Here is a 26,707-nt window from a genome sequence, read left to right on the forward strand (position 1 = left end):
TTAATGGAGAGTAGACAACGCATTGTGGATGCGTTTTCGGCAGTTATCGTTACTCTTGCTTCCTCTTATTTGTCCTTCAGTCCTCATTTCCAATGAGTGATGTTTCTGACAAAGGGTGAAGAAAAAGCTACTCTCCAGGACGACAGTACTTCGTGAACAGTAGCCTGTCGGAAATTTTCTGTTCCTATGTCTATCCTTGTGGCCATGTCACTAGTATGGGTGCTGGAGGTAAATGTTTCTTCTGGGCTGACGTTATCCATCTGATAGTCAGGGACCCGAAGCTTGGATTAACCACTAAGGATACCGTCCTATCAACGGGTGCAAAATACTGGAGCTGCTGTTTTGCCATTTGGTGAATGGACTCTGGACCATGCAGTAGTTTCGAGTGTTGTCTCTCGATGCCATACTAGTGGGTAATTGTTATGGCTTTACCTTATCAAAATAAATTTTCCTCTCTTTTTCTCTCTTATTTCCCTCTCTGTCCTGTTCTAACCAAGTCTGTCCACCTGTTCCACAAATCCCGATCCTTAACATGAAATACCTCCAGAAAAATAACACGTGTAAAACCATCCTCAAACGTAGACCCCTACTACCATGTCTCTTTCTCCAACATCAGGGGTCTTTCCAACCTTTCAGAGGTTGAAATTTAATTACAGGAAACGAAGCCAGACATACTCTTCCTAAGCGAAACTGGCATAAGGCCGACAACTTCCCTTGACGAATTCATAATTAAAGGATACTCTAACTAAACATCTAAATCTGACCCCCAAGCTCGCCATGGACACGGAATATACGCCTACATTAAATTTTAAAGTCCAATGTAAATAAGTTTTTATTGTGCTTTTCTTTAATACAATACAGATTTACTCAAATTCCATCCATGACAATTATCATAGCGTTTTTAGGGATTTGCCTCCTGTACCTTGATAAATGGTTACCCTCAAGTAACTAATGACCCTGGAAAATTCCTGTAAAAAAAAGTGAACGTGTCTGTGTGTCTGTGTACATTTCCCTACGCAATAGCTCTGTCAATTTTTAGTCTACAGACTCGAAATTTGATATACAGGGTACAGAGATTTGGGAAGATCTATGTGATTGGGTTTCGGCCAGAAATTTGGCTGTTAAGGAGTCAAAGTTAAACGATTTGATCTTTGAGAACTCTACCAAACTTCTCCGACAATTTTGGGTCTAAACACTTTTGGATATAGGTTCCTTGGACATGGATCTAACTTAATAACTTAGTTTGAGTACAAAGCAATAAATGTTAACGGGTAATAATAGGGGTCAAAGTTTTTAAAAAATTGCCCGTTTTGTTTTGTATTTTTTTTTTACTCAGCATACATCTCCAAACACTCGGGCAACTCCGTGCACCAATGCTAGCATATCTATAAAAGTAACCGCGTCTCTGTGTCTGTGTACATTTCCTTCGCAATAACTCTGTTTATTTTAGTCTACAGACTCGAAATTAAAGATACAGCGTACTGCGATTTAGAAAAATCTATGTGATAGGTTTTTGGCCAGAAATTTGTCTATTAAGGGGTCAAAGTTCAACGATTTAACCTTTGAAAACTCAAGCAAACTCCTCCGTCAATTTTTGGTCTAAACACTTGAAATGTTAGATATAGGGTCCTTGGACATGAATCTAACTTCATATCTCGATTTGAATCCAAAAAAATAAATGGTAAGGGGTCATAATTGGGGTCAAAGTTAAAAAATTGTCCTTTTTTTTTGCTCAGCATACATCTCCAAACCCTCGGGCAACGCAGGGCACCCATGCTAGTGTATATATCTATAAAAGTGAGTGTGTCTGTGTATATGTGTGTTTGTGTGTCTTTCTGTCTGTGTGTCTGTGTACATTTCCCTACGCAATAACTCAGTCAATTTTTAGTCTACATACTCGAAATTCGATATACAGTGTACGGAGATTTGGGAAAATCTATGTGCTTGGGTTTTAAGCCAGAAATTTGGCTGTTAAGGGATCAAAGTTCAACGATTTGACCTTTGAGAACTCTAAAATTTTGGGTTTGAACACTTGAAATTTTAGATATGGGTTCATTGGATGGATCTAACTTAATAACTGGATTTGAGCCCAAAACAATAAAAGTTAAGGCGTTATAATAGGGGCTAAATTAAAAAGATTGACCGTTTTCTTTTTTTTTTTTGCTCAGCATACACCCCAAAATACCCGGGCAACGCCGGGTACCCATGCTAGTAAAAATAATTCTGGATTCGTAACAGAAGTTTTAAACGCACAGGAAAATGTTCTCAAACATATAAAATATTGACACGTGAACTTATCTTAACATTTAATCAGTGATGTTGTTTTAGATACGAAATTTATGTTTACAAAATAACAAAATATCGAAATTTTCGTTGATTTTCTCCCGATCAACTTATTCCAAAATTATTCCAAAATGCAATTATCGCGGAACCGTTTTGTCATTCTTTATGTATCGTGTTTGAAATAACTAAGACAGCGACGAGAAGAAATCGTTCGCAACAACAATTTAGAATTGTATACGCTGAATTGATTGAGGAAAGTGTGCTCAGAATTGTGTGTCAGAATTCGTACAAGATATTATTAGGGCTGTGACAAGAGAATATACGTTTTATATTCTTTTGACTCCTCAGTATATATCCGACAGAGTAAGACACAGTCAATCAACTGACAACCACATCAGTATATATAAAAAAAAAGCATATAAGATATTAACAAATATATACGGAGAGTCAAAACAACGAAAAGAATATACTGTTGTCACAGCTCTAGTCATAAGATAACGCTTACATTAAAGGTTACAGATATCATATTTAAAAGAAAATAGGTAAGAAAATAATTTTAAAGAAACTTCGAAAAACTCTTATAAAATACAACCCTATTTTATTGTGCACAATGTATTTCACAAATCTGTTTTAATTTATTTTAACCATACTGCATCAAATAAACTCTGCGACTAAATGGATTTCAAACATAATTTATTCTATTTACTTTTATACGCTTTAAAACATTATTTCGTTTAACGTTTTATTTTCTTAAAATTGCCCCGTCGATATTTCCGGCAATGGGGATCCATTTTCCTTGCACTACCACCACCGCAAGTTCTTTTCCTCTCCATTTGTAGGCTAACAAAGATGTGTATCACTACAGATATGACTTTTCTTTTTTGTCGCCATCACGGCAAGATTTGTAACTATATCATTTACAGCCATCTAGAATAAAGAAAAAAGTGAAAGACAGGTTATACATCGGCATATCATAATACACAATATTTAAAACAATGTTCTGTGAAACCAAAATGAATTGACGTTGCAAAATAATTAATTAGTTTGATTGAGATTGTCGGACTGACTTCCTCATCTTGGTTGTTATCGTCACAACGTTTCGGCCGTTTTGCCCTCCGGCCTTCATAAGGTGTTTTGTATCGAACTGGGGGAACCGTTTGTTAGGAGTCTCGAACCCAACCCTTTATTATTATTACGGGGGTACCGTGTTCGGACTCCAGCTAGGCTCTGGGACATAGTTGCTGATTCTCTGTTTTGAATGTTATGAAGGCCGGAGGGCAAAACGGCCGAAACGTTGTGACGATAACAACCAAGATGAGGAAGTCAGTCCGACAATCTCAATCAATGAAAACACCTCACCTCAAAAATACAGACAATTACTATTAATTAGTTTATTTTAAAGTTTAAAATAACTAGCAAATATGCAAGCGTTTAAATAATAAAATTTAAAAAAAATATGGAACTTAGAAATATTAACTAATGATTAATTATGTGGTGTCTTCAATGTTTCCAGACTGTTTTCGTTCTAAGCACTTTTATTGATAGTATACACACGAAACTATAATCCCCATTCAATGTTATCTCCTCCGAATGCAATGCGACATCATAGGCATAATTTCGTGTGAGCGTGTCTACGACCCTCGTCACAAATACTTTCATCTCAGTTGTCTCATATCGACAGCCTTATAGGTTTTCTTTGCGCTTAGGGAAAATTCAAAGTAACAGACAGCAAGTTCTGAACAATAGAGATGGTGCGGATCTGAATTGATCAGCTCGACCATTTCCCTGCTCTTATAAAAACGTCTTTCCTTCTGATCTTTTTTGAGCACCCTTTGGACAAACTTCGCGCAAATCTTCCGCTTCTTCACTTCCCCGCGATTAATTGTGTGCACGGTTCCCATACTGACATAAAACTGTGTATTTACTGCCTTTATAAAGATACGACGGTATATATCAATGGAATTCTTTATTTGACCAATCGACTCTGGTGGCCTGTCTTCCTAACCTCTCCCACACATATCGTCCTCCCTTACGGACACTTTGAATCTCATATGCCACTCCAAATTCATGGTCGATTCATGCAAGATTGTCTAAAAGAAGGCTGACGCATTTCATACGTTTTTACGGCTTTTTCCCAAGTTTAAAACATAATTCTTTTGAACATCGTATTTTATAAGTATGCTCACGTCCAGATTGGATTTTTGAAATCCACTAGCTATGAAAATCAGGCGTATTGTGTATTCACATTTCTGCTGTAGCAGTTCATTTAAACCAGAAATTAAAAGATTGGTCAGTCATCTCTTAAGATGTACAACGAGAACATACAGAATCTTTAAAAGTACGACAATTTTAAATGCCTGTACAAAAAAAAAATACTAAGAAAAGTATTTTATGTCGTACGGTGTTGACTCGCAGAGATACTATATATATACATAAATATGTCTAATATTATATACTAAGACATTTATGTAGGATGAAGTGCAACAATTGTACAAGTATTTGGAAGGCGCAAATAGAACACAAGGTGCACACTATAATGTAGGCCATGCTTATTGCTTAGTAGAAATCGTAACACATTTCCAGTGCCAAACTTTAATAAAATTTAAGTATTAAAACGTATAAAAATAGAAATACTCTCATTGGAAATATAATTCTTGCGTTCCAGACAACATGTATGTGTGTGGATATAAAGTTAAATACCTGTATGCGTTTACATATTAGTACAGGATTCAAACACCCACTTACACACCCACCCACACACACATCCACCCACACCCCCCACTCACATACACACACAAACACACACACACACACATATATATGTATATATGTATGTGTGTAATCTCTATATATGATCACAAAGAAACATTTACTCCCTCCTCGAAAAAACATTACAGTTCTGCAAACGCACACGACGCTGATGAATCAATATATTCTAACAACTATCCACTATCTGATGTACGTTTTGCGTATATTACCAGACACTTACATTCGTTATAATAATATTTTATAATTATTACTAGAAAAGACGCGGTTAAAAACTTGTTGGACTTGCATGTTGTAGTACGATATTTATTCACTAAGTGAAACAATACATGGTTACTTTTCAGGAAACGCGGTCTTTAAACATACTTTCTCTATCCACGATATTGTGTATTTTAGATAGACTCATCCATACAACATACGAGATATTATACGATTTTATTGCTCTAATTTCTCCTAGGTTGTATAATCTACTTTTAGTATATAACATAATAATAAAAATATGCTGTTCCTGTGAGACATTGTGTTTAAACAGACTTGTGCTATGTATGACATTTAGTTCTTTTTAATAATTATATACAACTTAGATATGATACTGTATCATTACTATCATGATTTTTGGCAACGCCAAGTAGAATTTCTCATGTAAAATAGCATAAGAAAATAGTGATGTTTTTACCTCAGGCAGAACATCCTTTAAATAATCTGCTTTTTTAAGCATATTGAACTGATAAACGCGTACTACTCACAAAAGCGTTATATTAATTACAATTACTGGACCCATGCAACGAAAATGTACAAGCAATTCAAAGTCCGACCTTATCGAGTTTTTCTCTTTCATTTCCAGTAAAATTCGAACAGAAATACTTAGTAAGATTTTATATTAAATTAGTAAACACATTTTTCTCAATTTTAGATATTCATCCGATACAAGCCAGCTGAACCAATACTAACTTTCTTGTGGTTTGTTTAGTATGTTTCAAGTTTTAGGTTGGCATATAAACGCACATGTATCCACTTAATACATTTACACATGTGTCCAGATTACTATATCTTTACAAAATACAGAAAATAATAGTGAGTGTTTTTAACATAAAACATAAAACAGAAAATGAGTAGTTATTGGCGGCAATTATGCGAATTTACGATGAAACAATTAAGAAAACGAATTAAACATTATTGGGGTTGAATAAAGTAAAATGTATTAATATTAACCGAAATACGTTTAAAAATAGCAAATTGTTTTTGAGTATGCGTTTTGTTTTAAAATATATTTCAGCATGTAAACATCTTAATTTTATGAATTACTAAAAACTTATTAGGAGACAATGAAAGCAGTAACAAGTTAGCAGATAGTTTTTTTTTAATTTCCATATTTAAAGTATATAAAACTGTAATTCTATGACCCTTTAGGCTGTGATCATAGCGTAGTAACTGTTTACTGTGGTAAGCGGGAGCAATGGTCAAAACATTATTATTATTATTATTATTATTATTATTATTATTGTATTCTTATTAATTGATTTGAGCGACGGATGCGCGCTGGATCAGTTATTATTATTAGAATAATAAACAATTAAATTGAGGAAGAAATGATTGACGTGTTAAATCGCAAAAGGCATGCGAAAATAGAAAATAGATATAAACATTCTTTTGGATCTGATTAAACAAATAACTAGGTGGATTAGATTGGTATGAGACACGTAATTAAGTGACGTAAGAGAACACGTGATGTAGTTAGTTTTAGAGAGATTGAGAGAGTTGAAGATTGTCCACCAGTGCAGCCAGACGTAGACAATGGTGGACAGAGAGGTGGGAGCGAGCTGTATGAACAGAAAATGTAGAAAATTCAGATCCTGTGAAAACCAACTGAGACAACTTTAATAAATTTATATTATAAAAATATAAAGAGTTGTTTTATGGTTTTCACAAAGAAGAACAGTTGTCTCAATTATATGGTGCTGATCGCTTCATGGTTGTCAGGGAGAAGCGAGAAGATACAGAAGAAATATTCAAGAAAGCAAAAGGGATGAAGCATATATTATTATTCTTACATATGAATTGTAAAAATATCCCGTGCGATAAGTGATTCAGTTTACACGTCAATATCATGTCCCCTGACTAACAACATACATACGATTTATACGTTTATTATCTGTTAAAAGAACAATATCTTACATCCACTAGATAATACATGACACGTTTTAATATATCATCTCCATTCCAATTTCAACCAATATACAACAAAATAAGTAATTGCTGTAGACCCGTGCTAGGTGTAACAAATGAAGGAAACCACAAGTAGTGTAAAGTGTATAAATATAATATGTATTTATCATAAACAATGCAGGAGCCACTAAATTGTATGAGAGGAAAGTGTGCGTAGCATGCGGCTGAACATGGTATGAATGTATTAATTTAGTCTATGAAACCAGTGGTTTTAATACGACTGGTTGATTCCACTTAGTTCTTAAATAGGTGGAATTTGTACCCCACAACAATAATTAATAAAGATAAGGATTACTAATCCAAATGAGACAAACAGCTATAATTTATAAGGAGTTAATATTTATCAGTTACTAAATGTCATACGGCTATTTTAGAGTATTTATCCTGGACAGCGTTGGGACATATAATCGGTCCCGGTAAATTCTTAATTCCCTTTTATTTTACTTTTCAACATAATTAGAAGAGACATAATGTGCTTGAAACAAAAACAAAAGGTGAGCATATAATCGCAAATTAGAAATCCCTTCCTCCAAATCGCACAACGGAACTGTCTGAGTCAAGAAAAGAAACCAAAACAGCCGAACCACTAAGATCATTCAATTTATACATCTAACTCAATGGTTAAAATTTACATATAAAACTCATGATAAAGACTATAAATGACACTATCCGAGCATACCCGCGCTTCTAGCTTTGACTTCCGGATATGTCTGAATTCGCAGGTTAGCTATTCTGTATTTCTTTTGTTTTGGAGTGTATGACCGATGAGACAGACTTTCGTAGCCCAATTCGTTCAACTTTTGCAGGTTCGGTTTAGCAACATGCAGTCGGGCATTGTCGGTAAGGATTGAGCTTTTTCTATTGACTAATTCAGGGTGTTGTTGTCGAAGTTCCTAATGCATTTCATCAAGTTGGTGACAGTACTTCTCAAATGAAACGGTTTTGTCCATTCGTAAACCAACCATTTTTTTTCTTTCTAATCTCTCTCAAATGGTTGGAAATCGTCATATATGCTACGTCAAATTAAAATGCTATTCTAGACCAGTTGTGCGTAGATTGACTTCGACAGCAGCTCTTAACTGATCATTGTCAACATCCCATGGCCGACCACTACGCCCATCATCTTAAAGACTCACGTAACCGTTACAAAACTTCTTAAAACACTATATGACAGTGTGTTCAATAGTGGTTCCTGGGCCAAACGCTTCCTGGATATCGTGAGTTGTTTCAGCAGCTTTACGGACTAGTCTGAAATGAAATAAAAAATTGCGCAAATTGATCTTTTTTTTTAATTTTCTATTCAAATTTCTAACAAAAAAAATAATTGTTTTAAAACGATTGTAATTTAAACGGTTGCATAGAGTGTAAAACGCTCTTTAGAATGATATATAAAGTAAAGGTATTTTCAGGAATCCTTATTTGAGTATACATGATTATAAATCGAAATTAAAAATTCCGCGAAGAACTTTATTGTCTTCAGTCTCTGTTTTGCATCTGTTTATGACTTGATACTGCGCGTCGAATCGACGTTCCATAAATATATTTTCGATTTCTTTTCTTTTTTTTTTGTTGTTGTAAAACTCGTGTCTAATGAAGTAATATGATTAAGAAAGTAAACTAAAAATACTAATCAGTCAAATAATGTATCAGCGATGTTTTATTCTTCGTACTTTCTTAAAAATGTTACAATTCAATCTAAAGACAGGAAAGTACCACATATATTGAGGTGTAGATAATACATGAGATGTAAACACGTAAACAACTTTCCTAACTATTATGGAAGATATTACGAAACGACAAATGTTCATCTATAAATGCATATAATTTTGGAATGTTTCATCAACAACATATTTGCCAATGCAGAAATAAAACTAATAGTATTTAATATATATATTGAAATGGTTATTATACACAGGTAAAGGTTTTAAATACTGCAAAGCATATTATCAATAAAAACGATACCTTTTTACATAATATTTTAAAAGGACATCCAAATAATCTGGTCAAATGACGAAACTGAAATAAGACGTTTACAGCCATAAAGAAGCATAGGTACTAATGCAGAGAGTGATTCGTGCTGAAATAATAACGTTATTATTTAAAAAGCCGTTCTAAACATGGAGAGGGCAGGATGTTTTGTACCTATTCTGTAATTTAACCTTACAATTGAATAAAAAACATATAAAACTTTAATTAAACGTGGAAATGTGATTTAAAAAATAGCGCGGATCACTTTCAGCAGTAGCAGCGAAGCATACATTGTAGTGCTTTTATAATGAAAGGATATTATGTCTTTTTTTTATTGAAACTGACCTCAGCAATCCATGCACCGCAAATACTTTAACTCTATATAATCTGTTATTTGTTGCAGAGACGATTTATTTAAAAAAAAAATTTTTGATTGCTGTATTTGTTAAAGAGATTGTAAAAGTTTTTTTATTTGCATATGTCGAGATAGATTTAGCATCTTTATGAATTTGTGTTAAACACTGAGCTCTCAGAAAAAAGAAAATCCAGAAATAACACATGTTTTAAAATATGATGCATTTCACCATAAGATAGAATGTTATAAAGATAATTTTAGAACCATAAAAATCTTCGGAAATGTAAATTAAGCAGAATATAATTGTTTCAATTACATTTTAATTTGCTTCTGCTAAAAATACGAAATATGTATGCTCAAAACTATCATCTTTATGTGTATTTTATGATCAGGCGACGTATATATATATATATATATATATATATATATATATATGTATGTATATATATATATACATATATATACATACGTATATATGTATATGTATATATACATTTATTTATATATATATGTATATACATGTATATATACACATACGTATATATGCATATGTATATATACATTTATTTACATATATATGTATATACATATAAATAAATGTATATATACATATGCATATATATGTATATATATATATGTATATATATATATATATACATACGTATATATGCATATGTATATATACATTTATTTATATATATATATGTATATATATAAATAAATGTATATATACATATGCATATATATGTATATATATATGTATATATATACATACGTATATATGCATATGTATACATACATTTATTTATGTATATATGTGTTTAAATATATATATATATGTATATATATGTATGTATATATGTGTGCGTATATATGTATATATATGCATATGTATATATATATGTGCTATATATATGTATGTATATGTGTGTATATTAATATATGCATGTATATGTGTATGTGTGTATACATACGTATATATATGTATATATATATATGTATATATATATGTATATATGTATATATATGTGTATATATATGTATATATGTGTATATATATGTATATATATATGTGTATATATATGTCTGTATATATATATATGTGTATATATATGTATATATATATGTATGTATATATATGTATATATATTTCTGTATATATATGTATATATATATGTATGTATATATATGCATGTATATATGTATATATATGTATGTATATATATGTATATGTATGTATATATATGTATATGTATGTATATATGTATATATATGTATGTATATATATGTATATGTATGTATATATATATGTATATGTATATATATATGTATATATGTATGTATATATATGTATATATATGTATGTATCAATATGTATATGTATGTATGTGTATATATATATATATATATATATATATATATATATATAGAGAGAGAGAGAGAGAGAGAGAGAGAGAGGCCTAAAGTTTTCAGGGATTGGATGAGGATCAAGGAATGTTCCACATATCGAAATCCATCTCATCCTCTATTCGTCAATCAGCTTGATTGATTGCTTATGACGGAATCAATTGCGGTTTACCGTAAGGGAGCTCACACGCCTCCACACATTTACTTAGTAATTACATTGTAGTCTATGTGAACATTTTATTGATTTTATGAAATTAATTTATATAATGCAGACAATTATGTAAAAAATGCAATAGTCAATTATCATGCTATGATTTTGCGTGAAACATTAATGTCGAATACGAACCGCTATTCGATTTGATTTCGATCCTCGGTGGTGGCACACGAGTCATTTAAAAAAAAACGTTTTTATAAACGATTTAAATCAAAATTTAATTATACACGTTTTTTCTCTTTTTAGTTTGTATTTTCTTAGAGCCAATTATATCGGATGGATGGCCAGTGTATAAGCATCTGGTCCACTTCGATTATGAAAAATATACACCAGACGATATTATTGACTCGATTGGGCTCTCGATAAACACGCAAACCATGGAAGGTTCATGGTCACATTGTCCCGCCAAAAAACAAAACAAAAAACAAAAAACAAAAAACGAAATAAAAGAAAAACTACGGAGGAAAAATGTGGTGGAATTTATATGGCGAAGAAGAGAAAAGGGAGAAATCTTTTCCCCATATAAGTAAACGATAGTTGTTTAAAAAAGTGTTTATATTGTTTAAAATTTAAAAAGTTTATTGTTAAATTTTACTTGGTTTCAACCATAACTTTACAAAAAAAACGACTTTTATAGGTTTTTGGATATGCTGAAAACGAATATCGCATTTAAACGTAGTAGCGTTCCGGATATTAAGCAAAATAATCCTTATGTGTAAAGTGCTGGCGATAGTTGTACGTGCAAGCGCGCATATTTGTTAAATACGACCATGACCACCACTTTTACCTAAATCATATTGCTTAATATCTAGTAAATGAATTGTGGAAACTTTAAATGCGATATTTGTTTTCAGCATTCCAGAAAGCCTTTGAAGTCATCATTTTAAAGGAAAATGTTATGATAGAGAACGAGTAAAAGTTTACCGTTTAAAATTATAAAAATGCTCTTTTTATATTGTTTTCAATTAAAAATAAATCAAACGTGTTTATTCTTAAAGAAAAGGCGGTACGTTCTGCTTATTTAAAACTGTTAACTTCTGAAATACCGATATCATTGTTTATATATTTGTCCTTTGTATTTTACCTCCCAACAAAGACAGAGTTAAACACCAGTATCGTTTGTTGGCATAGTAGCATAACGGTGATTAGGAAATTAAAATTTATAGAGGAATCAAGAGTATTTTCACACCTAACCTCCTGTTTGATAAATAAAAAGATATATATTTTTTTTTAAATTATTATTTGTTTATTATCGGACGTTTAGAAAATTGACCCCACCTCTAAATTCCACAAGTTTCTTTTTTTCGTTTTTCATGTTAATCTCATCGATTACAAAGTAAAATTTCAGATTAAAAAAAAAAAGAAATGAAAAAAAAATGAATTTTATCCTTGGGGATAGGTTTTCAATTATAACGTTCTACTAAACTAAGCACGTACTTTGGGACCATCACCGAGAAAACTGTTGCGACTCGATGAGATTAACGTGAAAAAAAAAACAAAAAAAACAGTGTAAATTGTGGAATTTAGAAGTGGGGGTCAGTTTCCTAAACGCCCGCAGTTTATTGTGTGACCTTAATAACGAACTCGTAATAAATATTTACTGCCAATATTATTTTTTTATCTTTTACTTATTTCAACCTGATATAAATTATTACATGTCATGTTTAAATTAGTAAAATTCTTACGCATTTCAGGTGAAAACTGATGAAGGTTTCGTGTCGAAATATTTACAATCATAGGGTGCTTTTGTTGATTAAAGATCTTTTAAACCTTCACAATTTAGGTGAAACCATTATTACTTACTAAATTGGCATGTCCAAATATTGACAATTATATAGTTCTATTGTTGTATAAAGATCATTTAAACCTACGCATTTCAGGTGAAAACATTATTACCTACTTAAGTGTAATGTCGAAATAAGTAAAAAATATAGTGCTTTTGTTAATTAGGGATATTTTAAATCTACATTTCAGGTGAAAACATTCTAACCTACTTACATGACATGTTGAAATTAGTAAAAGTTCCAACGCATTTCAGGTGAAAACATTACTACCAACTAAGAAGTTATGTCAAAATAAGTAAATCATGGGATGTTTTTATTGATTATGGATCTTTTAAACCTACGCATTTCGGGTGAAAACATTATTACCTACTTACAAGACATGTTGAAATTAGTAAAAGATTAAAAAAAAAAACATTATTACCTACTTGTATGACATGTTGAAATTGCTAAAAATTCACACGCATTTCAGGTGAAAAAATTATTACCTAGTTATATGGCATGTTGAAACTAGTAAAAATTGCAACGCATTTCAGGTGAAAACATTATGACCTAGTTATATGTCATGTTGAAATTAGTAAAAATTCACGCGCATTTCAGGTGAAAAACTTATTACCTACTTATATGACATGCTGAAATTAGTAAAAATTCACACGCATTTCAGGTGAAAACATTATTACCTAGTTATATGTCATGTTGAAATTAATAAAAATTCACACGCATTTCAGGTGAAAACATTATTACCTAGTTATATGACATGTTGAAATTAGTAAAAATTCACACGCATTTTAGGTGAAAACATTATTACCTAGTTATATGACATGTTGAAATTAGTAAAAATTCCAACGCATTTCAGGTGAAAACATCATTACCTAGTAAAGAGTTATGTCAAAATAAGTAAAATCAGAGGATAGTTTTATTGATTATAGACCATAAACCTACGCATTTCAAATGAAAAATAATTACCTATTGACATGTCATGCTAAAATTATAAAAAAGCAATTAGTGCAAAGCAGTTTTCTGTAAATACGAAAAATATTAACCTATCCTTTCCATACATGTGTAATCCACGATGTTCTTAAATAGTAAACAACTTAGGGTCATCATAACTTACATAAAATCGACCTGACTTAATATCACGTGTGCATCATGCACATCTAGCTGAACTTTTGAAAGAGATTAAAGACAGACATGTACTGGGAATTCTATTTACACATTTTTATGTTATCAAAATGAAATAGAGGTCTACCACACTGCCATATGATCATAATGTTACGAGATAAGAGCAGAACAGCTCATCAAATTGATGCAATTGTCAACAGAGATACTAGAATCTGTAAATCCAGAACTTCGTGCTTTAGTTAAGTCCAACCTCAATGTAATTATTTGATTATGATGTTTCTTACTGATATATATATATATATATATATATATATATATATATATATATATATATATATATATATATATATTTAATTTTCAACTACCGTTGAATTTCAACGAGTCCTGCTAGTGTTGTTATTATTTTTCTAATTTCTTTCAGTCACCATTTCCTCCATATTTTATGCTTACAGAAAGTGACAAAACTCTACAAATAAAGCTGTCTTTGATTTGTTTAGAACTAATCATTATGCCACACACATATTATGTATATCCCTATGAAGGCGATATTTTTTTGTCGCACTGACATTGGTATTAAAAACTACGTTTCCTAGTTTAAAATGATTAAAACGAACTTCTTTCTATTTTCAGTCATAGATATGCGAGCAAATTAACTTATTTTTATATACCTTTAAAAAACGAATGTTCATTAATTATGTTTATGGTTTCTTATTAAATGATATATTTCATTTTACTACTAGTTCAGCCTGGCTTTGCTTTGGCTCTATGTAGTGTTCATAACTTCTTATGCATATGTATATATGCATAAAAAAAAAGTTTGAATCCTGTCCAGGTAACCTTCATCGAAAATTTAAAGTGTTTAACGCAAAATTGGCGGACGGATTTGGTATAGTCTGAAAAGGTCAAATCTCTCAACTTTGACCTCTTTGCAGCCGAATTTCGCCCCAAGCACTGAGTAAAAAGGTTGCTGCATGTCTGAATACCCTTTATGTTAAATTTCAAATGTTTAGACCCAAAATTGGAAGAATAGTTTGCTAGAGACCGCCAAGACCACTTGGAAGCAAAATTTTCGACCAAAAACCGATCAACACACTTGTGCTGTCTGAATACACTTTATGTAAAATTTCAAAAGTTTAGACCAAAGATTGGCTGAGTAATTTGGTAGAGACCTATGAAGTCGTTTTTGTTTAAACTTTGATCCCAATTTATATCCCTTAACATTTAATTTTTTTAGCTGAAATCAAATTATAAAAGTTTGGTATATGTCTAAGTAACCTACATCTAAAATTTCAAGTGTTTAGACCCAAAATTAGCGAAGTTTTAAAAGGTGAAATCGTTGAACTTTGACCCCTAGACACCAAAATTTCTGACCAAAAACTGATTTAAAAGATATTCTGCAATCTCAGTACACCTTATTTCAAATATTGACTGTGTAGACAGAAAATTGACAGAGTAGTTTGGTATATGTATATATATCTATAAAGTGAACGTGACTCTGTGTGTGCCCGTCTGTCTGTTTGTGTATCTGTGTACATTTTCCTTCGCAATAACTCTGTTTATTTTCAGTCTGCAGACTCGAAATTTGATATACAGGGGAGCTGAGATTTTGGAAAATCTACTTGATCGGTTTTAGGCCAGATATTTGGCTGTTAAAGGGTCAAATTTCAACAATTTAAACTTTGAGAACTCTACTTACGTAACAATTTTGGGTCTAAACACTTGAAATGTTAAATATAGGCTTATTTGGACATGGATCTAACTTAATAACTTAATTTGAGCCGAAAACTATAAACTTAAGGGGTCATAATAGGGGTAAAAGTTCAAAAAAATGACAGTTTTTGTTTTTTTTTCTCCTCATACACCTCCAAACACCCGGGCAACGTCGGGCACCCATGCTAGTATATATGTATATATATATATATATATATATATATATATATATGATGGAAGCAAATTTGTTTTCGAACATTGCCATTGCTTGATATAGCACAAAGAAAAATAAAAGATATACAGAAACACAAAAACAAATCAGTGATGGGACGCACGAAGGTGGCTTTTGAGCCCTGCCAAACTCTGGTATATATATATATATATATATATATATATATATATATATATATATATATATATATATATATATATATATATATAAAAGTGAACGTGTCTGTCTGTCTGTCTGTGTATATTTTCCTTCGCAATAACTCCGTTAATTTTCAGTCTACAGACTCGAAATTTGATATATGGGGTACTGAAATGTGGGAAAATCTATGTGACCAGTTTTCGGCCAAAAATTTGACTGTTAATGGGTCAAAGTTCAACGATTTGACTATTGAGAACTTTACCAAGCTCTCCCGACAATTTAGACCATAAACCTACGCATTTCAAATGAAAAATAATTACCTATTGACATGTCATGCTGAAATTATTAAAAAGCAATTAGTGCAAAGCAGTTTTCTGTAAATACGAAAAATATTAACCTATCCTTTCCATACATGTGTAATCCACGATGTTCTTAAATAGTAAACAACTTAGGGTCATCATAACTTACATAAAATCGACCTGACTTAATATCACGTGTGCATCATGCACATCTAGCTGAACTTTTGAAAGAGATTAAAGACAGACATGTACTGGAAATTCTATTTACACATTTTTATGTTATTAAATTGAAATAGAGGTATACCACACTGCCATATGATCATAATGTTACGAGATAAGAGCAGAGCAGCTCATCAAATTGATGCAATTATCAACAGAGATACTAGAATCTGTATATCCAGAACTTCGTGCTTTAGTTAAGTCTAACCTCAATGTAATTATTTGATTATGATGTTTCTTACTGATATATATATATATATATATATATATATATATATATATATATATATATATATATATATATATATATATATATATTTAATTTTCAACTACCGTTGAATTTCAACGAGTCCTGCTAGTGTTGTTATTATTTTTCTAATTTCTTTCAGTCACCATTTCCTCCATATTTTATGCTTACAGAAAGTGACAAAACTCTACAAATAAAGCTGTCTTTGATTTGTTTAGAACTAATCATTATGCCACACACATATTATGTATATCTCTATGAAGGCGATATTTTTTTGTCGCACTGACATTGGTATTAAAAACTACGTTTCCTAGTTTAAAATGATTAAAACGAACTTCTTTCTATTTTCAGGCATAGATATGCGAGCAAATTAATGATCGTTAACTTATTTTTATATACCTTTAAAAAACGAATGTTCATTAATTATGTTTATGGTTTCTTATTAAATGATATATTTCATTTTACTACTAGTTCAGCCTGGCTTTGCTTTGGCTCTATGTAGTGTTCATAACTTCTTATGCATATGTATATATGCATAAAAAAAAAGTTTGAATCCTGTCCAGGTAACCTTCATCGAAAATTCCAAGTGTTTAACGCAAAATTGGCGGACGGATTTGGTATAGTCTGAAAAGGTCAAATCTCTCAACTTTGACCTCTTTGCAGCCGAATTTTCGCCCCAAGCACTGAGTAAAAAGGTTGCTGCATGTCTGAATACCCTTTATGTTAAATTTCAAATGATTAGACCCAAAATTGAAAGAATAGTTTGCTAGAGACCGCAAAGACCACTTGGAAGCAAAATTTTCGACCAAAAACCGATCAACACACTTGTGCTGTCTGAATACACTTTATGTAAAATTTCAAAAGTTTAGACCAAAGATTGGCTGAGTAATTTGGTAGAGACCTATGAAGTCGTTTTTGTTTAAACTTTGATCCCAATTTATATCCCTTAACATTTAATTTTTTTAGCTGAAATCAAATTATAAAAGTTTGGTATATGTCTAAGTAACCTACATCTAAAATTTCAAGTGTTTAGACCCAAAATTAGCGAAGTTTTAAAAGGTGAAATCGTTGAACTTTGACCCCTAGACACCAAAATTTCTGACCAAAAACTGATTTAAAAGATATTCTGCAATCTCAGTACACCTTATTTCAAATATTGACTGTGTAGACAGAAAATTGACAGAGTAGTTTGGTATATGTATATATATCTATAAAGTGAACGCGACTCTGTGTGTGCCCGTCTGTCTGTTTGTGTATCTGTGTACATTTTCCTTCGCAATAACTCTGTTTATTTTCAGTCTGCAGACTCGAAATTTGATATACAGGGGAGCTGAGATTTTGGAAAATCTACTTGATCGGTTTTAGGCCAGATATTTGGCTGTTAAAGGGTCAAATTTCAACAATTTAAACTTTGAGAACTCTACTAACGTAACAATTTTGGGTCTAAACACTTGAAATGTTAAATATAGGCTTATTTGGACATGGATCTAACTTAATAACTTAATTTGAGCCGAAAACTATAAACTTAAGGGGTCATAATAGGGGTAAAAGTTCAAAAAAATGACAGTTTTTTTTTTTCTCCTCATACACCTCCAAACACCCGGGCAACGTCGGGCACCCATGCTAGTATATATGTATATATATATATATATATATATATATATATATATATATATATGATGGAAGCAAATTTGTTTTCGAACATTGCCATTGCTTGATATAGCACAAAGAAAAATAAAAGATATACAGAAACACAAAAACAAATCAGTGATGGGACGCACGAAGGTGGCTTTTAAGCCCTGCCAAACTCTGGTATATATATATATATATATATATATATATATATATATATATATAAAAGTGAACGTGTCTGTCTGTCTGTCTGTCTGTGTATATTTTCCTTCGCAATAACTCCGTTAATTTTCAGTCTACAGACTCGAAATTTGATATACGGGGTACTGAAATGTGGGAAAATCTATGTGACCAGTTTTCGGCCAAAAATTTGACTGTTAATGGGTCAAAGTTCAACGATTTGACTATTGAGAACTTTACCAAGCTCTCCCGACAATTTTGGGTCTAAACACTTGAAATTTAAGATAATAGGGGTCAAAGTTTAAAAAAATTACCTTTTTTTTTCTTTTTTTTCCTCAGCCTACACCTCCAAACATCCGGGCAACGCCGTGCACCCATACTAGTATATATATAAAGGTGAACGTGTCTGTGTGTCTGTGTGTCTGTGTACACTTTCCTTCGCAATAACTCTGTCAATTTTAAGTCTACAGACTCGAAATTTGTATTTACAGGGTACTGAGATTTGGAAAAATCTATGTGATCGGTTTTCGGCCAGGAGTTTGGCTTATAACGGGTAAAAGTTCAACTATTTGACCTTTGAGAACTCTACCAAACTCATTAGAGAATTATAGGGTCTAAACACTTGAAATTTTAGATATAGATTCCTAGGACATGGATCTCACTTAATAACCCACAAAACAAAACATTTCCAGGAGTCGTAATAGGGGTCACATTTAAAAAAAATACCGTTTTTTATTTTATTTATTTTTTGCTCAGTATACACCTCCAAACTCCCGAGCAACGCCGGCCACACATGCTAGTACATCTATAAAAGTGAACGTGTCTGTGTGTCTGTGTTTCTGTGTACACTTACCTTCACAATAACTCTGTCAATCTTTAGTCTACAGACTCGAGATTTGACATACAGGGTACTGAAACTTAGGAAAATCTATGTGATCGGTTTCGGCTACAAATTTGGCTGTTAAGGGGTAAAATTTCAACGATTTCACCTTTAAGAACTCTACCAAACTCCTCCGACAAGTTGGGGTCTAAACACCTGAAATTTTAGATATAGGTTCCTTGGACACGGATGTAACGTACTAACTCGACTTGAACCCAAAACATTAAATTTTTAGGGGTCATAATGGGCGACAAATTAAAAAAAAATGGCCTTTTTTTTGGTATTTTTTTATTTAGGATACACCTCCAAACACCTGGCCAACGCGGGACACCCATGCTAATATATATATATATATATATATATATATATATATATATATATATATATATATATATATATATATATATGTATATATATATATATATATATATATAAGTGAACGTGTCTGTGGACATTTTCCTACGCAATAACTCTGTCAATTTAAGTCTACAGACTCGAAATTTGATATACAGTGTAAGGAGATGTGGGAAAATCTTTCTGATAGGTTTCGGCCAGAAAATTGGCTGTTAAGGGGTCAAAGTTCAACGATTTGACCTTTGACAATTCTACCAAACTCCTCCGACAATTTTGGGTCTAAACCCTTGAAATTTTAGATAGGTTCCGTGGACATAGATATAACTTAATAACTTGATTTGAGCCCCAAATAAAAAAAATGCTAAAGTTGTCATAATAGGGGTCAAAGTAAAAAATATTTGACCTCTGCGGTCTCTACTAAATTACTCAGACAATTTTTCGTCTAAACGTTTGAAATTTTACATAAAGAATATTCACACATAGCACAATCTTTTTAATCGGTTTGGGTCGAAAATTTTTAGTTACCAATATATAAATGTATGTATGTATGTTTGCATGTCTGCCTAAGATTTTCGACAGAAACCACGAATTTTTACTAGATCAGTATCGTTTTGGAATTAGACCTTTCAGACGACAAATATGGAAAAAATGGCTAAAAACATCATTATCTTCATATTAAACTGGGCACGTTTAAACAGGGGGGGGGTCGCTTTTTTCGTAGATATTTTTAAAAGTAATCCTCCCCTTTCGATTGTCTAGCCTAAATTTAAACCTACGTCTCTTTCGGTTTGGCGGTGGTCGTAACAGCAAAGACGTCAGTTTTTTCCCCGTTCATTTCCTCCTTCGCGGTACGTGTTTGAGCCTGCCTTCATACAACCACTTTTTTTTTTACTCAACGTACACATCCAAACACCCCCGGGCAACGCCGGGCTGAAATGCTAGTAGTAACTAAAGATGATACCCCTATAAGAAAACTGAAAAAAACTAATAGTGAATTAATTAAAATGAATGTTTTAAATATTATGCAAATTAGCTAGATCTTTTTCTAGTGAATGCAATATAAGAAAATTGTATTTTCTTTTTAAATAAAAAGAAGAGAGGGTTATTAATATATCACTACACACAAAAGACAAACACATTCATAGGAATATAGATAGATAGATAGATAGATAGATAAGTGAAAGTCTCTTTCTGTGTGTCGGTGCATATTTCCCTACGCAGTAACGGTGTTAATTTTCAGTCTTTTGACTCGATTTTTATATACAGGGAAGTGAAATTTGGGAAAATATCTGTAATCGGTGCTCGGCCAGAAATTTTGCTGTTTAGGGGTCAAAGTCCAATTATTTTTCCTTGGAGAACTCTACCAATCTCCTCGGACAATTTTGTGTCTAAACACTTGAAATTTTAGATATAGGTCATGGTTCTAACTTAATAACTTGATTTGAGCATAAAACAATAAATGTTAAGGGGTAATCAGAAGGTCAATGTTTTTACACTTTGACCTCTGCGGCCTCTACCAAATTACTCAGACAATTTCTGGTGTAAACATTTGAAATTTGACATGAAGGGTATCCAGAGATAGGGCAAGCTTTTTAATCGCCTTAGGTTGAACATTTAAGCTACAGATATATAAATCTCTGTATGTATGTTTGCATGTGTGCCTAAAACTGTCGACAGAAGCGACGGATTTTCACAAGATCGGTATCGTTTTAAAGCTCGACTCTTCAGACGACAAATACCGAAAAATTGGCTAAAAACCTTAATTTCTTCATTCTTAACTACGCTCGTTTCTACAGGGAGGGTTCACTTTTTTCGCCGATATTTTCGTAAGTAATCCCCTCTTTTCGATTGCCCAGACTTAATTTAAAACTACGTCACTTCCGGTTTGGCGGTAGTTGTAACAGTAAAGACATCACGTTTTTCCCGTTCTCTTCCTCCTTCGCTGTACGGGCTCGAGCTGCCTTCCTACTACCACGTTATTTTTTGTCTCAACACACATCTCCAAACACCCGGACAACGCCGGGAATCCGTGCTAGTATATCTATAAAAGTGAACGTGTCCGTGTGTGTACATATTCCTACGCAATAACTGTGTCAATTTTTATCTACAGACTCGAACTTTGATATATAGGGTACTGAGATTTAGGAAAATCCATGTGATCGGTTTTCGCCCAGAAATTTGGCTGTTAAGGGGTCAAACTTCAACAATTTGACCTTTGAGAACTCTACCAAACTCCTCTGACAATTTTTGGTATAAACAATTGAAATTTTAGATATAGGTTCCTTGGACATAAATCTAACTTAATAACTCGATTTGAGCCCAAAACATTTAATAATACGGGTCAATTTTGAAAGAACTGACTGCTTTTTTTTTTTTTTGCTCAACATATACCTTCAAATACCCGGGCAACGCGGGGCATCCATGCTACTATATATATATATATATATATATATATATATAAATGACTTTGTTTGTGTGCGTGTGTAACGGTCTCAATTAAACTTCTCCGTCAATGTTAGATTTACAGACTTGAAACTTGATATATAGGGGATTCGGACCTGTAAAACAATTTGGATTTGGTTTTAAGCCAGTAAAAATAGCTAGTAAGGGGTCAAGTAAAATAAAAACAGTTGAATATGGTAGGAGTAATCAGTCAATAAAATAATTCCGCGCATGTTTTAACCATTTCTCTTCTGTCGATAGCTCAAATTGTAGGTTATAATTCTAGGTAAGAGCCACTTAATCATTTTTTGACTTTGGAAGTCATTACTATATACTGTGTACTCTATAATAATCAATAAAAAATTGGCTTCGATTTAATAAATAAAAATCTGCATGAATTAAAATATTTTATTAAACCCTTTATGAGCTGCTTGAACCAATTCATTCAGTCGTAAATAACTGAATATCACAGAATAAATAAAGTGGGAATTGATTCAAACCTACCTTGTACGTATTAGTTCAGAATCCAGGTAGATGCCAGATACCTCCAGTTTACAACTGTCAATTGCTTATATTCAGTCTGCTGCCATCTGTCTAAGAGAGTGGAGGGTTTCGTTTGTTGTCGTTAACACACATTTTTTAAGCACTATGGATAATAATCGAGGTAAGTTTATGAAATGCAAAAATTCTCAGTGGTAGTTTAACTTGATAATTAAAGATTGATGTAGTGAAAAAGTCTTAAAATCATAGTATCGTTACCCTTTAAACTAACTAAAATAAACAACAAATATTTTTGATTCATCTACATCATAATTTAGGTCATAAACGGTTAAGCATATTTTATGACTAGGCAGCCTGCTAGTTATTATTATTATTATTATTATTATTATTATTATTATTATTATTATTACTACTACTACTACTACTACTACTACTACTATTACTATTATTATTATTATTATTATTGCTATTATAATTATTATTATTATTATTATTAGTTATTATTATTGTTATTGTTGTTATTATCATTGTTATTATTATTGTTGTTATTATTATGATTACTATTGTTGTTGTTATTATTATTATTTTGTTATGGTTATTATTATTATTATTATTATTATTATTATTATTATTATTATTATTATTATTATTAGCAGAGCCTGAGGAAATTCCACAGGGGACTCATTCACATGTAATATATTGGTGTTGTCATTCTGTAGATGTTCAGTGTAAATGAAAACGCTCTGATATTACTGTAGCTTTTTTGTTAAAACTGTAAAAGTATTTATCTAAGCAATCACGAACGTCCGGCAAACCCCGGTTGTAAAGTACGCTTAAATATGATTTTTATAATTCTTTCAGATTTCGTATATTTCATTATAGAGTTAATGTTCTATCGATTTTTATATGTTATAAAGTTGCGATTTCAAAAGTAATCCATATGACTTGAATGCATTAGCTTGAATCGAAACCGAAATAAAAACTTATGAAAACAATATATGCACATATACATCACTTCAATTCCTTCAGCTATAATCCAAACCGAAAACCAAACTTATGAAGAATACTTGATAAAATTATTAATAAAAACATTAATGATTTAAGTGTAATCAGCTATAGTCGAAACCAAAACAAAAAAAAAAAAAAACTTATAAAGAATTCCGAATAAAATTATTTATGACAAGAAATAGAAAAATATAACAATTGAACGACCCGGATGTAAGCATGACACGCAAAAGAACACCCACGCTATCGTATTAATATATATATATATATATATATATATATATATATATATATATATATATATATATATATATATAGATTATTATTATTATTATTATTATTATTATTACTATTGTCATTATTATCATTATTATTATCATTATTATTATTATCATTATTATTATTATTGTTATTATCATTATTATTATTATTATTATTATTATTATTATTATTATTGTTATTATTATTATTATTATTATTATTATTATTACTTGTGCACTACGAGTATTCACACAAACCAATCATCAAAGATTGCTCTTTGGGAACAACTTGATGCCCCCATGGAGTCATAGTCACAACAAGTCTCTCCAGATTTCCAGTACCCTCCGCCTCTTTCGATAGCCTTGGCAAACGAATTTGCGTTATCGCAACAGTCGCTTAACATTGATTTGTCTTTGACAACGACCATTCGCTTTCACTCGAAATGTGTACTGCAATAAGCCTCTCCAAGATCCCAGTCCTCTTTACACTACCCCAGCGGAGGTCTAGCTAGTGCTTTATCTCCTCGGTCTTTCTATCTTCCTTGTCCCTCATTTTTGTGTGGTTCCTCTTTATTGTGACACTTACGTGAATAAAAGGAGGCGGTATTTTTCAGTTTTCGTGATTCCATATGATGTTATTTGTGTTTCGCATCTGTAGCCGTTCCTGTATCCTGTTTGTGTGCAGTTTATGTGTGGTGTTAGTCTCCACATGCAAGGGATTTCCGTAATATTTCTGCAGTTTCCATTATTGAAATTCGTTGTTTATTCTCTGCCATCCCTCTGATTCAAATCGTCTTGAACCTCACCTTGCCATGGTATTTAACAATGTCGACAGAGGAGAGGTGTGGTCGGAGATTGCGCAACTCTTAAAAAAAAAATCACGCGCTGCCACCGTTACAGTGGGTATACATAGTCTGATATATACTCTAAGAGATATACACTGTTACTTTTACAATTCATGGAGAACACTTAACGTTTCCTTGCAATACAACAGTAAAAAAAAAAAACATAACTGGAAAACAAATCTGTTTTACCAATTTTCTATGACAGTTTATATATTGTATATACCAGTTAAATGTAATAATATTATATTATCAATTTATCACTCCCGGGCAAAGTCAACGGTTATTCTTGTATTCACCAGAATAAAACCATTACTCTAAAAGCACATCAAGCAAGGTAGGTTCAGAACTGGATGTATAGTTACGGATACAACATCCCTTGCTTAACTGTAGACTGATCAAACAATGTCGATAACAATCCGGAGTTTGCGTCTATCAAGTAATGTAATGATTATGGCTTCTCAAATCTCTCTGCTCGTTGAATCACAAAAAAACTACACAAACGAGCTTTACATATCCACCAGGGGTTCAAATGTTTTCCTGGTTGGTTGGTTGTTTATGTTTTACGGCATATCAACCTTTTTCAGGTTATTTAATGCCGAATCTAGTTATTTTGAGGAACAATTTTTAACGGAGTATATATTTTTTCAAGTCAGATTCTATTTAACCCATAGTTGGACCCCTAACAGGTGCTACCACTCCGGGTCAGAGTAGACCTGGGAGCAATGGCAATTTAAGTGTGGCTCCACACTCCCTAAGGCCCGCAAGGTGAGGCCTTTTTTTTTACAAGGGTGTCACCACTTATCAAGGCCCAGAGGCCACTCGAGGATAAAGGTTAATAGGTATATATTAGTCATTGTGATTTTAGCATAGTAAACAGTGGGAATTTTGAAACTTGGATTACTTAGGGGGATGATTCAATTAGAACTTGTTCACATTGGACTTTTTCTTTTTCTTTTTTTTTTAATAGGTATCAACTCATTATCAAGGCCAAGAGGCCACTCAAGGATAAGGGTTAAAGAGTGTACAGTAGAAATTGGACAATATAATAATCATTAGTAATGAAAATTTGTTAAATTTGATAACTTATATGGAACGGCTCATCAAGAACTTATTTACGTTAGACTTGAAGACAACAATATTGTAGTCAGCCGGAAAGCAGGAAAACAGAAGACAATTTTACAGGCGTGCAGTTCTAATAAAAAAGCTTTGTTCATGGAATCTACGTTTAGGTTTAGCCACAGATAAAGAGTGGGGGGAATTATTGATAGTGTTTACAGCTAGACGAGTGTTTCTTGTGAAAGTTTTGCGAGGGGGGACCATAGATTGAAGCTCAGTCGAACACTTTCCATGAAAATAACGATACATCAGAGACAAACTCGCAACATCTCTTCTGTGAGATAGAGGTTGCAAGGAAGAGAAAAGGACATCTCCTACGAGTCTACGAAGTCTATTTTGAACTCTATCAAGGCAGGCCAAGTCCTTTCTAGCAGCTCCTGCCCAGATGTGGCAACAGTATTCCATCCTTGCACGTACCTGGCTCTTATATAGATAGAGAATTGCATCAGCAGTGAGATATCTACTGGATCGATAGAAAGATCCCACCATTTTTCCAGCGGCCTTGGCAACATATTTGATGTACGT

General features: G+C 32.1%; 1 long non-coding RNA gene across 1 annotated transcript; it reads right to left on the minus strand.

Moving 5' to 3' along the window:
• Window positions 1–2,859: 2,859 nt before the first annotated feature.
• Window positions 2,860–23,096, minus strand: LOC145276668 (uncharacterized). The gene is made up of 2 exons (XR_013867977.1): window positions 22,960–23,096; window positions 2,860–3,210 (listed from the first exon to the last, which is right to left on the minus strand). It is a non-coding gene; the product is annotated as an uncharacterized LOC145276668 (long non-coding RNA).
• Between the last annotated feature and the right edge of the window lie 3,611 nt (window positions 23,097–26,707).

Source organism: Euprymna scolopes, chromosome 1 (assembly GCF_053919585.1).
Source record: "Euprymna scolopes isolate OS-2025 chromosome 1, ASM5391958v1, whole genome shotgun sequence".
Lineage (NCBI taxonomy): Eukaryota > Metazoa > Mollusca > Cephalopoda > Sepiida > Sepiolidae > Euprymna > Euprymna scolopes.